Raw genomic sequence first — 15,616 nt, 5'->3', positions numbered from 1 at the left:
GCCTTGCTCCTTGAAAAAGAGTTAAAGTACCAAAAACTACAAAGAAAATCACATAAAATCTTAGGGATAAGCCTGTTGACCTATTTTTCAGCATATTCTAAGGTGTGTGTTTGTGTGTACATGTTACAGTTTTATAGGAAGTGGAATATGTATAATTTTGTAAACTTTTTCTCATGTTTTTTGATCTTTGCTTGTGAATAAATACAGATTTTCATTATTTTAATCTAGTTTTGGTCTTTTACTTCAAGTATTTATATTTAGTTCATTTATATTTTTCCTGATAATAGTTGAATTTGTAACTATCATCTACTTTGACTTCTCTTTGAGTCTTCTGTTTTGCATTCCTTTTTATCCCTTTGTTTTGTGTTAATCAAACTATTCTGTTTTTCCTCACTGTTAACTTGTTAGTTATATATTATTTCAGTATATCTTTAGTGGTTATTTCAGAGGTTACAACAAGCACACTTGATTTACTAGTATAATACAGATTACTACATTTTACCATTTCCCCAATAATTCCAGTTTCTTATACTTTAACTACTACTCCTGTCTTTCTGTATTATTCTGCATCTTATTTATACATATTTTAAACTCTAGAATACATTATTAGTATGGTTTTGGACAGTGAATTTTTGTTCCTATTTGCCCTTTCCAACGCTCTTCTTTCTTGCATTTCTTTGTTTCTGTCTGGGATAATTTTCCTTCTGTCTGAGTAGCTTCCTTTAATGTGTATTTTAATACTGGCCTACTGACAGTGAATTTTTCCAGTTTTTTTCTTGTCTGAAAACATCTTAATATTTTCAGACAAGCAAAAAAAAAATCACCTTTTTTTGAATAATACTGTTACTGGGTATAGAATTCTAAGTTGGTAGTTACTATCTTTTTACATTTTGAAAATGTTTTATTGTCTTCTGGCTTTCTGTTGAAGTCAGCTACCAGTCTTATTGAAGGTAATGTATCAGTTTATAGTCTTGCTGAGAAAGATGTCCTATTTTTCTTTTGGCATTTTAGGACTTTCTCTTTTATCTTAAGGTTTTTTAGTTTTTGCTTGTTTGTTTGTTTTTGAAAGTTTGACTATGACGTGTTGAACTATAGTTTTCTTTGTAAGTATCTTGCTTTATGTTCATAGAGCTTTTTGAATCTATAGCTTGATGGCTTTTCATTTTGGGAAATTCTCTGTCATTATCTCTTCAATTATCTCTCCTTTATGGATTTGAATTTAAATATTATACCCAATGATCATGTTCCATGTGTCTCTTAAATTTTTTTCTCTCTCTATACTTTGGGTATCTTCTAATGCTCTATTTTCCAGTATACCAAAACTGCCTTCTCTTTCTGGCCAAGCAAATCTATTGTGTTCTTTTTTTAAAATATTTTTTTGAGGAAATTTTGGGGACAGTGTGTTTCTCCAGGGCCCATCATCTCCAAGTAGTTGTCCTTCAATCTAGTTGTGGAGGGCACAGCTCAGCTCCAAGTCCAGTTGCCATTTTCAGTCTTTAGTTGCAGGAGGCACAGCCCACCGTTCCATGTGGGAATTGAATGGGCAACCTTGTTGAGAGCTCGTGCTCTAACCAACTGAGCCATCCAGCCACCCAATCTATTGTGTTCTTAATTTTACATTGTAACATTGAGTTTTAGAACGTGCATTTGATCCTATTTTATAGATTTTTTTAATAGACTGTGTTTCTCTTTAACTGATTCTATGATTCTAGTAATTTACGTGCTTGTCTATGAATTTCAGTATCTGTATCATCCATTGGTTTACTTATATTGTTTTTCCTATTGGTTATTGGTCATGTGGTTGTTTGGTTTTTATCTCTTCACTTGTGTGCTAAGTTTTTCAAGGAACTTGTCCACTTCATCTAAATTATTGAATTTATTAGTAAAATTTATAATATTCTCTTATGCTCTAAATGCTTTAGAATCTGTAGTGAATCTAATATCTATAATCTGTAGAGATTCGATATCATTCTTACTATTGGTAATTTGTATCTTCTTTTTTTCCTGATCCGTCTAACTAGAGATTAACTTTATTAAGGTTCTCAAAGAATTGGCTTTTGGTTTAACAGATTTACTCTAGTTTTCCTGTTTTTTATTTATTTCTACTCCATCTATATTTCCTTTTTTTCAACTTACTTTGGATTTTGTTTTTCTTTTTATATTTTCTTAAGGCAGAAGCTGAGGTAGTTGTGATATTTTTCCCCCTCTAATAGAGGTGTGCTTTTCATTTTCTTGTATGTACCACTTACAAATTTTACATATACAAGTTGAGACCAAACATATGGTGAATGTTTAAATAAAAAAAGTGATTACAAAAGACACATTGCCATGAAACCCCCTCAAAATACTACCTCTCACTTCAAACACATTTTTCCCATTATTCTTGCCACTTTTTGAAGCAGTTCTGGAAGTCCTCTTTTGAGAGTGTCTTTAATTGCACTGTTGTGGCTGCCTTGATGCCCTGAATTGATTCAAAACATTTACCTTTCATGGTCATTTTGACTTTGGGGAAGAGCCAGAAGTCTCATGGTGCCAGATCCTGTGAATAAGGTGGATGAGGACACACCGCAATGTTTTTAATTGACAGAAATTGCCATATACCAGAAGTGATGTGTGACACGGAGCATTGTCATGATGGAGGATGATTTATGGCACACTTTAAAACACACCTTCTCTCAACCATAGCTCACACCTGACTGACTGCACCGAACAGATTGAAACTTGTCACACACTGTTACTAAGGTTTGAAGTGCCGCTTTACGTATTGAAGATCCCTGCCTTTCCTTTGGATGGTACTTGGCAGCAGCATTCACTGTGACATGACACAGCATTCACTGTGTCATTTTCATCCAGTTCAAAATACTTTATTTCCTTGTTGATGTCTTCTTTGGCCTATAGATTATTTAGAAGTGTGTTATTTAGTTAAAATTATTTGAGGATTTCCCAGTGATCATTCTGTTATTTTTAAGTCAACCCTGTTGTGATGAAAGAAGAACGTACTTTATATGATTTGGAACCTTTTAAATTTATTGTAACTTGTTTTATGGCCCAGAGTATGGTCTATCTTGGTAAATGTTCTATATGCACTTGAAAAGAATGTGTATTCTGTTGTTGTTGGGTGGAGTGTTTTCCACCCAACAAATGTCAATTAGGTCAAGTTGGTTGATTGTTTAGTTTATGCTTTGTAGTTTTTGATTGAATGCCAGATATTGTGAATTAAAAAAAAGAAAACAAAATAAAGCAAGCATTGCCATGTATGTTCTGCTAGAGGGGGTTCACCTTTTTTTTAGGGAGGTAGAAAAGGGAGCCAGTCACCTTAATTTATATGGAGGCTGGGTGCAGTTTTAGTAGTTTGGTGGTGCTCTTCCTCTTACTTTCCTTATTTGTAGGGTGTGGTTTTCCAGGACTTTCAATTCAGAGCTTGATGATCTTTGTCTCCTTAGCAAAGCCAAAGGTGGGTAATTTCACTTTGCTTTACAAAGTTTTTCAATTAATTATTTAGCCTCTTACCCTGCACAGTTTTAAAATTAAGCAAATGTCCTATGAGAGATATTAGCTTTGAGCATGAGGTCACTGCAGTCTCCCAGTTTTGTTTCTCCTGCTCTGTGTGAACAACAGAAGCTCTACTGGCTTCTCAGTTCTTAGCAGCAATGCCTAGCAGCAAGTCCATGTTTCAATTTTCAGCCTCCAGTAATCTGGAAATACCCCCAGGGAAAAGACAGCCGTAGATCATCTAAACACCTTTAAAATAGATTTCCCCTTCGGAATTTTAGACCTTCTTGTTCCCCATGCTTCTTCATTTCTCTGCTGCCTTTACAAATATGATTTTTGTAATGTATTTAGCTTTTCTAGTTCTCAGCTAGAGTATTAGTCTGCTGCTAACTATTCCATCTTACTGGATGTGGATGACTCCCTATTTTTAAAAGCTGCGCAGAATACTCAATTTTCATGAGCTATCTCACGTTAAGTATTTTTCTCTTTAGATTATAGGTAGTTGGATTTTAGTATACCTAGTATACTTTTATACTTTTTAGTTTGACATAGTGTATTTTATTTTATTTTATTTTATTTTATTGTATTTTAATTGGGGAATATTGTTGAACAGTGTGTTTTTCCCAGACCTATCAGCTCCATGTCAAGTCGTTTTTCAGTTTAGTTGTGGGGGCGCAGCTCACTGGCCCATGTGGGAATTGAACCGGTGACCTTGTTGTTATGAGCACTGCGCTCCAACCACTGAGCCACCTGGCTGCCTGACCTAGTGTACTTTTAAAAAATCAGACTTAGGGCCAGCCGGATGGCTCAGTTGGTTACAGTGCGAGCTCTCAACAACAAGGTTGCCTGTTTAATTCCCATGTGGTATGGTGGGCCGTGCCCCCTGCAACTAAGATTGAAAATGGCGACTGGACTTGGAACTGAGCTGCGCCCTCCACAACTAGATTGAAGGGCAACAACTTGACTTGGAGCTGATGGGCCCTAGAAAAAAACACTGTTCCCAATTGAAAAAAAAAAAAATTAAAAAAAAAATCAGATTTATTGAGGTGTAATTTATATTTGTTAAAGTTCACCCAATGTAAGTATACAGATTGAATTTTGACAAGTGTATACATTCTTATAAACATTATCACAACCACTAATTTGTTTTCTGTTAATACAGCATTGCCTTTTCTACAACGATATAAATGGGACCATACAGTGTGTGTTCTTCTGGGTCTGGCTTGCATTTAGTATAATGCTTTTGACTCATCTGTGTCAGTGGTGTGTCTCTGTTGCCAAATACTATCCCATTGTATGGAATATGGCATAATTTGTTTATAACTATTAGTTGGATTGTTCCTGGTTTTTGCCTATTATGAACAAAACTGCTAAACATTTGTGGACATGAGTTCATTTCACTTGGGCAAACACCTATCCTGTTTCCCCGAAAATAAGACCTAGCCGGACAATCAGCTCTAATGCGACTTTTGGAGCAAAAATTAATATAAGACCCGGTCTTATAGTAAAATTAGTATAGTATTATATTATAGTAAAATAAGACTGGGTCTTATATTAGTTTTTGCTCCAAAAGACGCAGTAGAGCCGATTGTCCAGCTAGGTCTTATTTTCGGGGAAACACGGTAGGAATGGAATTTCTGGGTTGTGTGGTAATTTGTATATGTGTAACTTTATAAGACTGACAAACTTTTCTAAAGTGGTTGTAACACTTTAGATTTCCTTCAACAATGTATGAAAGTTTTCAGTTGCTCTACATTCTTGTCAACACTTGTTTTTGTCAATGTTTTCGAATGCCATTATAATGGGTGTGTAATGGTGTATCTCATTGTAATATTAATACGCGTTTCTCTAATGATTAATGATATTAAGCATATTTTCATGTGCTTATTGGTCATTTGTATATTTTATTTTGTGAAGTATCTGCTCAAATCTTTTGCCTATTAAAAAAGTTGGATTTTTTGCTTATTGAGATATAGACGTTTTGGTTTTTTTCTTTAATATATTCTAATATGAGGTCTATATCAGATATTAGAATTGTGAAAAATTACCTCCCAATCTATGGCTTCCCTTTTTATTTTATTAATCATGTCTTTAAAAATTAAAGAGAAGTTTTTAATTTTGATGAAATCCAGTTTATCAGTTCTTTCACGCTTCGTATTTTTTGTGTCCCAGGAAATATTTTGTCTACTTCAAAGATTTTCTCTTATGTTTTAGTACAGAAGTTTTATAGTTTTAGCTTTTATGTTTACGTCTGTCATTAATTTTTATATGTGGTATAAAGTTATTTGGTATACAGTTATTTCAGCATCATTTGTTGCGAAAAGGTTATCTTTTCTCTACTGAATTACCTTGTCACTTTTGTCAAAAATAAGTTAACAATATGAGTGTTCTTTTGAACTTTCTAATTTATGTAGTGAACTATATGTCTATCCTTAATTACATCAATACTTTTGTGGCTTGATCACTGTAGCTTTAAATCTGGTAATAGAAGTTCTCCAATTTTGGGCTTCTTTTTCAAAATTGTTTTGGCTTTTTAAGGTTCCCTTTATTTCATATAAATTTTAAAATTTATTTGTCACTTTATATAAAAATGGCTACTGGGATTGCGGTTGATTGAACCTACAGATCATTTTAGGGAGAATTAGACATCTTAACAATACTGAGTCCTGATCCGCAAACACAGTAAACCTCTGCATTCATTTAGGCCTTAATTTTTCTCAGTTTTTGAATATACTTTTAGTAGAGGACTTTGTCCTGTTCATCAGCAAGTACTTACTGAGTTTCTACCACATGCCAGGGACTGTTCTAGTTGCTAATGTTTTACATCATTGAACACAATAGGCAAAAAGCTCTGCCCTTGAGGAGTTTACATTCCAACTGGGGGAAACCAGTTGAGCAACTAATGAGTCAAAGATATCTTAGTACTAGTCATTAGTATTATGGAGAAAAACAAATCAGTGGAGGGCTTTGGAATATACGAGTGTGGAGATGGGGAGGGTGGGGTTTACAATTTTAAACTGAGTGGACAGAGAAGTCTTCATTGAGAAATCGATATTTTGAGCAGACCTTAGTCTGCTATGTACCTTAATAATGAAACAACTAACAATTTCAGAAGGAAAGGGGAAAGAAAGGGGCACTTGAATAAGTGTGTCAAGTGTGCCAGTTGCCTCCTATGTAGTAACTAGGAGTCAATAGCATTTAAAATCAACTGTTGTAACAGAAGTATACCTAACAGTAGAAAGGTAAGTAGTTAGAAAAATCATGTTTTTGGTTGAAATCTAGTGATAAGAAAGGGAGGAGGAAAAATAGACATTTCTTAACATAGTTTATAGCAGAGAACTGATAGATAGCATGTGAAGGAATGGAAGACTAATAAGTTTGTTATATGTGGATATGATTGTAAGAGTATCTACTAGTACAAAAATAAAAACCTTATTAAAATAACAACTATATGTAAAATACAAAGAGAAGATAGAATTAAATGAGACAAAAACATGGGCACTTTATGACTGTAAAGGTTATAATTTACAATGAATAAATAGCAAATATTTGTATAAGATAATGAAGCCTTAATATTCAAAAGGCAAAAAAGATACTGGAGACTTATTCAGAAAAACCTTTCTGGTAGAACGGTTTAATGGTTCTCTCTTATATTGTAGCAAATAAACAAAAAACTAAGGCTATGGAACAGCTAAACATCCCAGTTAATAAGTAAAATTTGATGGGTAAACTGAATCCTACTTTGCAAGTAGAGACAATATCTTCGTTCCAAGGACTTACAGAACATATACAAAAATTGATTGTAAAACTGGATCATAACAAAAACCTTTAGTACATTCCTAAAGGTAGAAATAATTCAGAGCTACCCATCTAATATTGTAGCCACTAGCTACCAGTTTAAAATTCAGTTTCTCAGTCTTACTAGCCTCATACAGTGTTTCCCTGAAAATAAGATCTAGCCAGTCAGTCAGCTCTAATGTGTCTTTTGGAGCAAAAATTAATATAAGACCCGGTCTTATAGTAAAATAAGTAAAATAAGACTTAGTCTTATTTTACTATAACTTACTTACTATAACTGTTCATCAGCAAGTAACTTATTTTACTATAAGACCGGGTCTTATATAATATAATGTAATGTAACATAATATAATGTAATATAATATAATACCAGGTCTCATATTTATTTTTGCTCCAAAAGAAACATTAGAGCTGATTGTCTGGCTAGGTCTTTATATGTTTGGGGAAACATGGTATTGAGTGCTTAATAGGATTGATTGCCATTGGAATGAGGAGAAAAGAGAGCAGAGTGAAGACAGTATAAGTGAACTAAAACCTTTTTCCTAGCTACCTGGGAGTCAGTAGACACAATTTGAAGTTAATCAAGAGAGAGACAGAGACATTATCTATAATTATAAAGATAAATTAAAAAACTGCTAACAAATAGGTAAAAGTGATTGCTTCTAGGTAGCAGGATTGTATGTAAGGACAGTTGGGCAGGCTGCATTTCCATTATAAGCCTTTTGCACTAGTTTTTTAAAATCCGTGTGCATTTATTACCTCTATAATACGTGTATGTAAGTTTTAGGAAATGGATAGGCTATATAAACAAAATAAGAGCAGCCTACAAACTGTCTTACCTAATAGGTAAGAATAAATTAATTAGGTAAGAAATAATAAAAATAAATTTGGTAAGAAACCTAATAAATGATAAGTGTAATTTCATTCCATTGTATAAGGGAAAAAAAAACAAGTATATAGTAGTTCACTTCAGATTTACTTGATTACAATTAATTTATATTGAAAATATTAAAAAAAATTTTCAGGTACCAGTAACCAAGGCTTCTCTTCGACTTCTAAATGAGGATAGCAAGCAGTTCTCTGTGATGTTGGGCATATACTACTTATCTTTAATTGACAAAAATACTTAGTTTGATTTAAGTAGTCAATAAAAGATTCACATAAGATATCAGGAGCACCTTAAGATTTTAATATAAATAAACATTTTCAAACAACAAATGGGCCCTTATAGTGGTCCAGGAAATAAAAATCAAAACCTGTACTCACTGCCCCTAAGGACTTAATGATATATTTCAAAGGCAAATTTCTCTTGGAATTTATAGAGAGTATAAGGACATGATAAATAAATATATGAAAATTTACTGTTTATATAAACAAGGTACTAGTTAATTAAGATGTCACTTTATATTGCATTATTCACAACCTCTTGCTGTAATTATTATCTATTTTCAGAAATATTATTACTTCCTATTGCAGAATCACTATGAGAGAGGAAATATAGATAAGGGTTAGGGCAAAAGAGAAAGAGGTTTTGCCCTGTAATCTGAGAATATTATTTGAAAGCATGTATGTAGGCTAGTATACAATATCATTTGTTGAGTGAATGCAATACTTCTTTTCCAATTTCCCAAATAGACTGGCCAAGCCAGTTTTTACAGCTTGGCACTCTGAAACTGTCAATGTATTGTAGTCTGATGATTCAGGTAAGCTTTACACATGAATAAAAAAATTAAACGTAAAAGATTAAAGCTAAACACTTAGTTTAGAGGAATAGCATTACACAGCACTCCTCAAAAAGACCAAAACTAAATCCCCAATAAATGGAAGATTCAGAGTATATGTTTTACTAATTGGTTTCCAAATATGTCTTTCAACATTTAAAATTTAAATTATTTTAGAAATAATCAGTACATTTTTCTGCCTTGAAATATAATTTAAATCATTTTAATGACTAAAGATCTTGATGTTTATTCTTAAATCAGTTGCAAAGTGCCCGCTAAAGTTGTAGGAGATTGGATATTTGTTTAGATATATTCTAAAACCTTGCTTTTCCATCAGTCCTTGATATTTTCTTATTTGACTGTCCTAAAACATGCATATTTTAAAAAATTTCATTTGTAATGAAATGCTCTTTAAATTTGTTTGCCACTTTACTTAGGTTGTGCTACATTATTACCAGCACTAAAATAATTACTTTAATAATTATAGTTTACATTATGCAGCAACAGTGATGAAGTACCATTGGAACAATACCCAACCTGAAACAAGTACTTATTCTATGTCATCAAGCCATATGCCTGTACATGATTAGAAGAGGGCATCTCTTTGTTCTTAGGACTCCTTTGCTACTTTTTGTTGAAAAGCCCTGAGATTTTGGATTTCCTAAAGATGTTACTAGTGAGTACTTTTTGTAGCTATTATAAGAATAAAAATGAAAATACATGTTCCTAACTTAAGTTATGAGTTTCTAATGGTAGGGACTTTGATTTATTTGTTCAGTGATATGAGCCTTGTACCCAAAGTAGTGCCTCAGTATACTCAATAATTAGTTTTTGAACATAACTAAATGCAGAAACTATTGATATATATCAATATATTTATGCATGTACAAGGTCAGACAATTAAGTTCATGAACTCATCCTAGAAAAACTGCTACACACCACATTGCTGAATATCACTACGGTCACCTTCAAAGTACTCCCCTTGGGAAGCTATGCACTGATGCCAGCACCTAGTCCACCCTTCAAAGCAATTTTGGAACTCTTTTTCTGGAATGGCCATCAGAGCTGTCGCCGTATTACCCTTGATGTCCAGAAATTCATCAAAATGTCTTCCTTTCAATATTTCCTTTATCTTCAGGTAAAGAAAGAAGTCATTGGGGACCAGATCAGGTGAGTAGGGAGGGTGTTCCAATACAGTTATTTGTTTGCTGGCTAAAAACTCCCTCACAGACAGTGCCATGTGAGCTGGTGCATTGTTGTGATGCAAGAGCCATGAATTGTTGGCGAAAAGTTCAGGTCGTCTTAACTTTTTCATGCAGCCTTTTTAGCACTTCCAAGTAGTAAACTTGATTAACTGTCCAGTTGGTACAAATTCATAATGAATAATGCCTCTGATATCAAAAAAGATTAGCAATGTCGTTGGAACAAGTCCGCAAACTTTATTGTCAGACCTCCTTTGTACTCATATATTTAACAAATATTTTAACATGTTGTATATAATAATAGTCTGGGAGTTTATCTTTCTTTATATACACGACTAAAAGAATCACAACTATGCTTTAGTTTTATATAATCCAGTTAGACACTAAACTCCTTAAGGAATTTGAGAGTAACTTTCACACCACTGGAATACTAAACCATAAATGGAAGTGTAATATACTCTAATTTGTACCAATTGAGAATTCTCACTTATACTACCAATTAGCCACTTACAAAAATTAATGCTCTGACAACTTTAGTTGGTCATACACATTTTATTTAAGCAATAAGATTTAAACCATATGTTCAAAACTTAAGTCTCTAAAATTCTTTATTAAAGATGAGCAGTTGATACATATTAATCAAAATATATAAGATTTCATCATTAGATGAATGGCAACATAAGAATTTCTAATGCTCATCTTCTGTCAAAACATCACGTTTGCTCCTGCAAAACTAGACCCCATGTCACCCCAGTGCCTGCCAGCCTCAGTGGCCTCATGCTCTTGATGGGCTTCTGTGAATCCTGGCCCATCCTGGTGCTAGCCAACTCCTTTAGCACCAGGCGCCCAGAAGGCTCTGCAAACCTAGTTTCGTTGCTCACCTCAGTGCCTGCTGGCTCCCATGGCTCCAGGCTACTGGCAGGTTTTTGTGAACCTAGGCTCCTGGAACATCCCAGCACCACTGGCTCCCGTGACCCTGGACAGCTCCTATAGCCCCCAGCTCCCAATCAGTGCCTGTGAATCCGAACTCCCTGCTGGGCCCAGAACCAGGCTGACTACTGTGACCCAGGTCCTCGACCCATGCCATGTTCAGGTTGGCCCCTGTGGACCTAAACTCCAGACCAGCTCCTGTGGACCCAGGCTCCTGGCCCACCCCAGCACCAGACCAGCCCCTATTGATCCAGGCTCCCAGCCTATGTTAGTGCCAAACCAGCCCTCAAAGTCCCAGATTACAGGCCAACTCCCATGGCCCGTGATGCCAGGCTTACCCTAGCATCAGGCCAGCTCCTGGGATGACCCCTGATTATGCAAGCACCAGGCCTGCCCAACTGCTGACCCAGGCACCAGACCTGTCTGCCCAGTGGTTCTAGCAGCAAACACCTGCAGACACTACCTGATGGCCCACTCAGAATCCCTGGACAGGCTGACTGGTGAAGAACTTGGCCTCTTGGAACATGTCGTAAAGATTAGAAGAGGTGCCTCCTTCCTCAAATATGTAGACACTAACACAAGGCCACAGGACATGAATAATCAGGGAAATATGACAGCACCAAAGGAAACTAACAAAACTTGAATGAGTTACTCAAAAGAAACAGAGGTCTATGAACTCTGCCAAAGAAGTCATAATAATCTTAAAGAAATTCAGTGAACTACAAAGAACAAAATGAGAAGTTCCAACAAAGAAATAGAAACCGTTAAGAAAAACAAAAACAAATCCTAGAGTTGAAGAATACAGTTACTTAACTGAAGATTTTAATAGAACTTCAACTGTAGACTCGACCAACTAGAAGAAAGAATTAGTGAATGAGAAAACAGATAACGAAATCATCTAAAGATACAAAAAAGAGAATGAGAAGAGTGTGAAAAATTCTGTGAATTATGGGATACCATTGAAAGAAACAGCCTCTTCATTATTGGAGTCCCAGAAGGAGAAGTGAGGAAGAAAGGAGCAGAATGCTAATTTAAAGATATAATGGTTGAGAACTTCCCAAATCTGGAGAGAGATTTGAACATCCAAGTTCAGGAAGTTAATAGGGCACTCCAAAATTACAATTGAAAATTATCTTCTTCGAGACTATTGTAATAAAACTGTTTAAAATCAAACACAACGGGTGGCCGGTTGGCTCAGTTGGTTAGAGCGCAGTTCTCATAACACCAAGGTTGCTGGTTCGATTCCCACATGGGCCAGTGAGCTGAGCCCTCCACAGCTAGATTGAAAACAGTGACTTGACTTGGAGCTGATGGTTGCTGGAAAAACACACAGTTCCCCAATATTCCCTAATAAAAAAATAAAAATAAAAAAACCCACAACATTTAAAAAGCAGCAAGAGAGAAAAAAAAAATCCTCATATAAGGGAACCCTCAGACAGTTATCAGCAGATTTCTCAGCAGAAACTTTGCAGGCTAGGAGAAAGTGGGATGATATCCAATGTGCTGAAAGAAAAAACAACAACTGCGAACCAAGGATACTTTACCCAGCAAAGTTGTTTTTCAGGAATGAAGGAGACTTTCCCAGACAAAAGCTAAGAGAGTTCATTATAACTAGGCCTGCTTTATAAAAAGTGCTGAAAAGAATTCCTGAAACTCAAAATGAAAGGATGCTGATTAGTAACACAAAAACATGAAAATATGAACATATTCTTAAAGGTAAATAGATAATCAAATTTAGAGTATTCTAATACTGTTATATGGTGTTGTATTAATCACTTAACTGTAAAGATTTGAAAGGCAAGTATTAAAAATAACTGTACCTACAATAATTTGTTAATGAATATACCATATCAAAAGAGTTAAATTATGGTATAAAACAAAACAAAAAAAACCTGGGAAGGAGATTAAAAGAGTAGAGTTTCTGTATATGATCTAAGTTGTTAGCTTAAGATAGACTGTTGTATCTATAAGATGTTTTACATAAGCCTCATGGTAGCCACAAAAATCTGCAGTAGATACATAAAAGATAAAGAAGGTAGGAATCAAAGCATACTACTACAAAAATAATCAATTTAGAAAGACAGCAAAAGAGGAAGAAAGGAACAGGGGAGTACAAAATAGCCACAAAACAGTTAATAAAATGGCATTAGTAATTTCTTACCTGCCAATAATTATTTAAATGTTTGTGGATTAAATTTTCCAATCAAAAGGCATAGAGTGGTTGTCTGGACTAAAAAAAAGACCCAACTGTATGCTGCCTACAAGAGACTTACTTCATCTTTAAGGACACATGTAGGCTCATAGTAATGGGATTGTAAAAGCTTTTCCATGCACATGCAAACCAAAGATAGTAGGGGTAGCTGTAAAATAAACTTTAAGTCAAAAATTGTTACAAGAGACAAAGAAGGTCATTGTATAATAAAAAAGGGACCAATTCATCAAGAGGATATAACAACTGTGAATATAGACACACCCAACATTGAAACACCTGAATGTATTAAGGAAAAACTAACAGACCTTAAGGTAGTAATAGACAACTGTACAGTAATAGTAGGGGAATTCAGTACTCCACTTGCAATAGTGGATAGGTCATGTAGATGGAAAATCAATTAGGACACACTGGACATGATATATACTTTAGACTAAATTGACGTAGCAGACATACAAAAAACATTCTGCCCCACAGCAGCAGAATACACATTCTTTCTAAGCACACACAGAACACTCTTCAGGATAGGTCACGTTAGGTCACAAAACAAGTCTTAGCAAATGTAAGAAGATTGAAATCATACCAAGTATCTTTTCCAGCCTCAATAATATGATACTACAAATCAGTAACAGCTGTGATACCAAAAATCAGTAACAGGAGGAAAACTGGAAAGTTGACAAATGTGTGGAAGTTTCAAAGAATACACTCCTGAACTATCAGTTGGTTAAAGAAGAAATCAAAAGGGAAATTAAAAAATATCTTGAAACTATGAAAAATGGAAATACAATATACCAAAACACATAGGATGCAGCAAAAGCTGTTTTAGGAGGGAAGTTTATAGTGATAAATGCCTAGATTAAGAAAAAAGAAAGATCTAAGGGATTAAGTACAAATTGGCAGTTACAGAATAGTCACTGGATTGTAAAGTACAACATAGGAAATATAGTCAGTAATGTTGTAATAACTGTATGGTGTCAGATGGGTACTAGACTTACTGGGATCAATTCATAAGTTATATACATGTCTATTCTGTACCCCTGAAACTAACATAGTATTGAATGTCAATTGTAATTGTGAAACTTTTTTTTTTTTTTTTTTTAAAGACAAAGGGAAAGGCATCACTTTCAAGCTTCTTTATCCAGGCAGGTTTCTGCAGGCCATTCGGAAGCCCTAAACCTAACAAAAGATGACTTTCAAAGAAGGTGAGTCCATAGAAATAGAATAGAATGATGGTTGCTAGAGGCTGGGGGCTGGGGAAAATGGGGAGATGTTGGTCAAAGGATACAAATTCCCAGCTACAAGATCTGGGAGTCAAATGCACAGCATGGCAATTATAATTAGCAACACGGTATTATATACTTGAAAGTTAACAGAGTAGATCTTATCACCACATACACAAAAAATTATGTAAGAGGACAGAGCTATTAACTATCTTTGCTGTAGTAATTATTTTGCAATATGTACAAGTATCTAATCATATTGTACACTTTAAGTGTACGTATGTTGTAAGTTAATAATATTTCAATAAAAAATAAAACTACAACCAAACAAAAATAAGACCTGAATTGAAACAACAACAAAAAATAAAGGTTAAGATAAACAACCTAGCTACACCTCAACGAACTAGAAAAAGGACATACTAAGCCCAAAGTTAGCAGAAGGAAGGAGGGAACAAAGAGCAGAAATAAATGAAATGGAGAGCAGGGAAACAATATAAAAGATCAGTGGAACTACCAGCTGGATTTTTGGGAAGATAAAATTGACAGACCTTTAAAAGCTAGACTAAGGAAAAAAAGTCTCAAATATATAAAATCAGAAATGAAAGAGGAGACATTACAACTGAACAGAAATACAAAGGATCATAAGAAACTACTATGAACAATTTTATGCCAACAAATTGCTTAACCGAGAAGAAATGGATAACAACTTGCCAACACTGAATCATGAAGAAACAGAAAATTTAAACAGACCAATAATAGGTAGGGAGACTGAAACTAATCAGAACTCTCCCAACAAAGAAAAGCCCAAGACCAGATGGTTTCACTGGTGTGTTCTACCAAACATTTAAAGAATAATTAACACCAGTCCTCCTTCAGCCCTCCCAAAAAATTGGAGGGGAAGGAACACTCCCAAACTCATTTTATGAGACCGGCATTATGCCATATTAATATGCTACAAGAAAACTACAGGCCAATATTCCTGATGAACATAGATGGCAAGAATTAACAAAATACTAACAATTCAGCTCACTAACAGGGTCACGC

The 15,616-nt window shown here is 34.7% G+C and overlaps 1 protein-coding gene across 8 annotated transcripts in view; it reads left to right on the top strand.

The window, feature by feature from the left end:
- The window catches only part of CLOCK (clock circadian regulator), a 124,307-nt gene that overhangs the window by 7,617 nt on the left and 101,074 nt on the right, over positions 1 to 15,616 (top strand). For 4 of the 8 annotated variants that reach the window (XM_033106135.1, XM_033106132.1, XM_033106133.1 and 1 more), the window contains exon 3: positions 14,456 to 14,554. The exons of the other annotated variants lie outside the window; for them this stretch is intronic. The gene's annotated coding sequence lies outside the window, so the exon portion shown is untranslated. The remainder of the gene's footprint in view (positions 1 to 14,455; positions 14,555 to 15,616) is intronic. 8 annotated transcript variants of the gene reach the window in all.

Source organism: Rhinolophus ferrumequinum, chromosome 5 (assembly GCF_004115265.2).
Source record: "Rhinolophus ferrumequinum isolate MPI-CBG mRhiFer1 chromosome 5, mRhiFer1_v1.p, whole genome shotgun sequence".
Lineage (NCBI taxonomy): Eukaryota > Metazoa > Chordata > Mammalia > Chiroptera > Rhinolophidae > Rhinolophus > Rhinolophus ferrumequinum.
The sequence above is the reverse complement of the archived record's forward strand: the minus strand, read 5'-3'. Positions and strand labels throughout refer to the sequence as shown.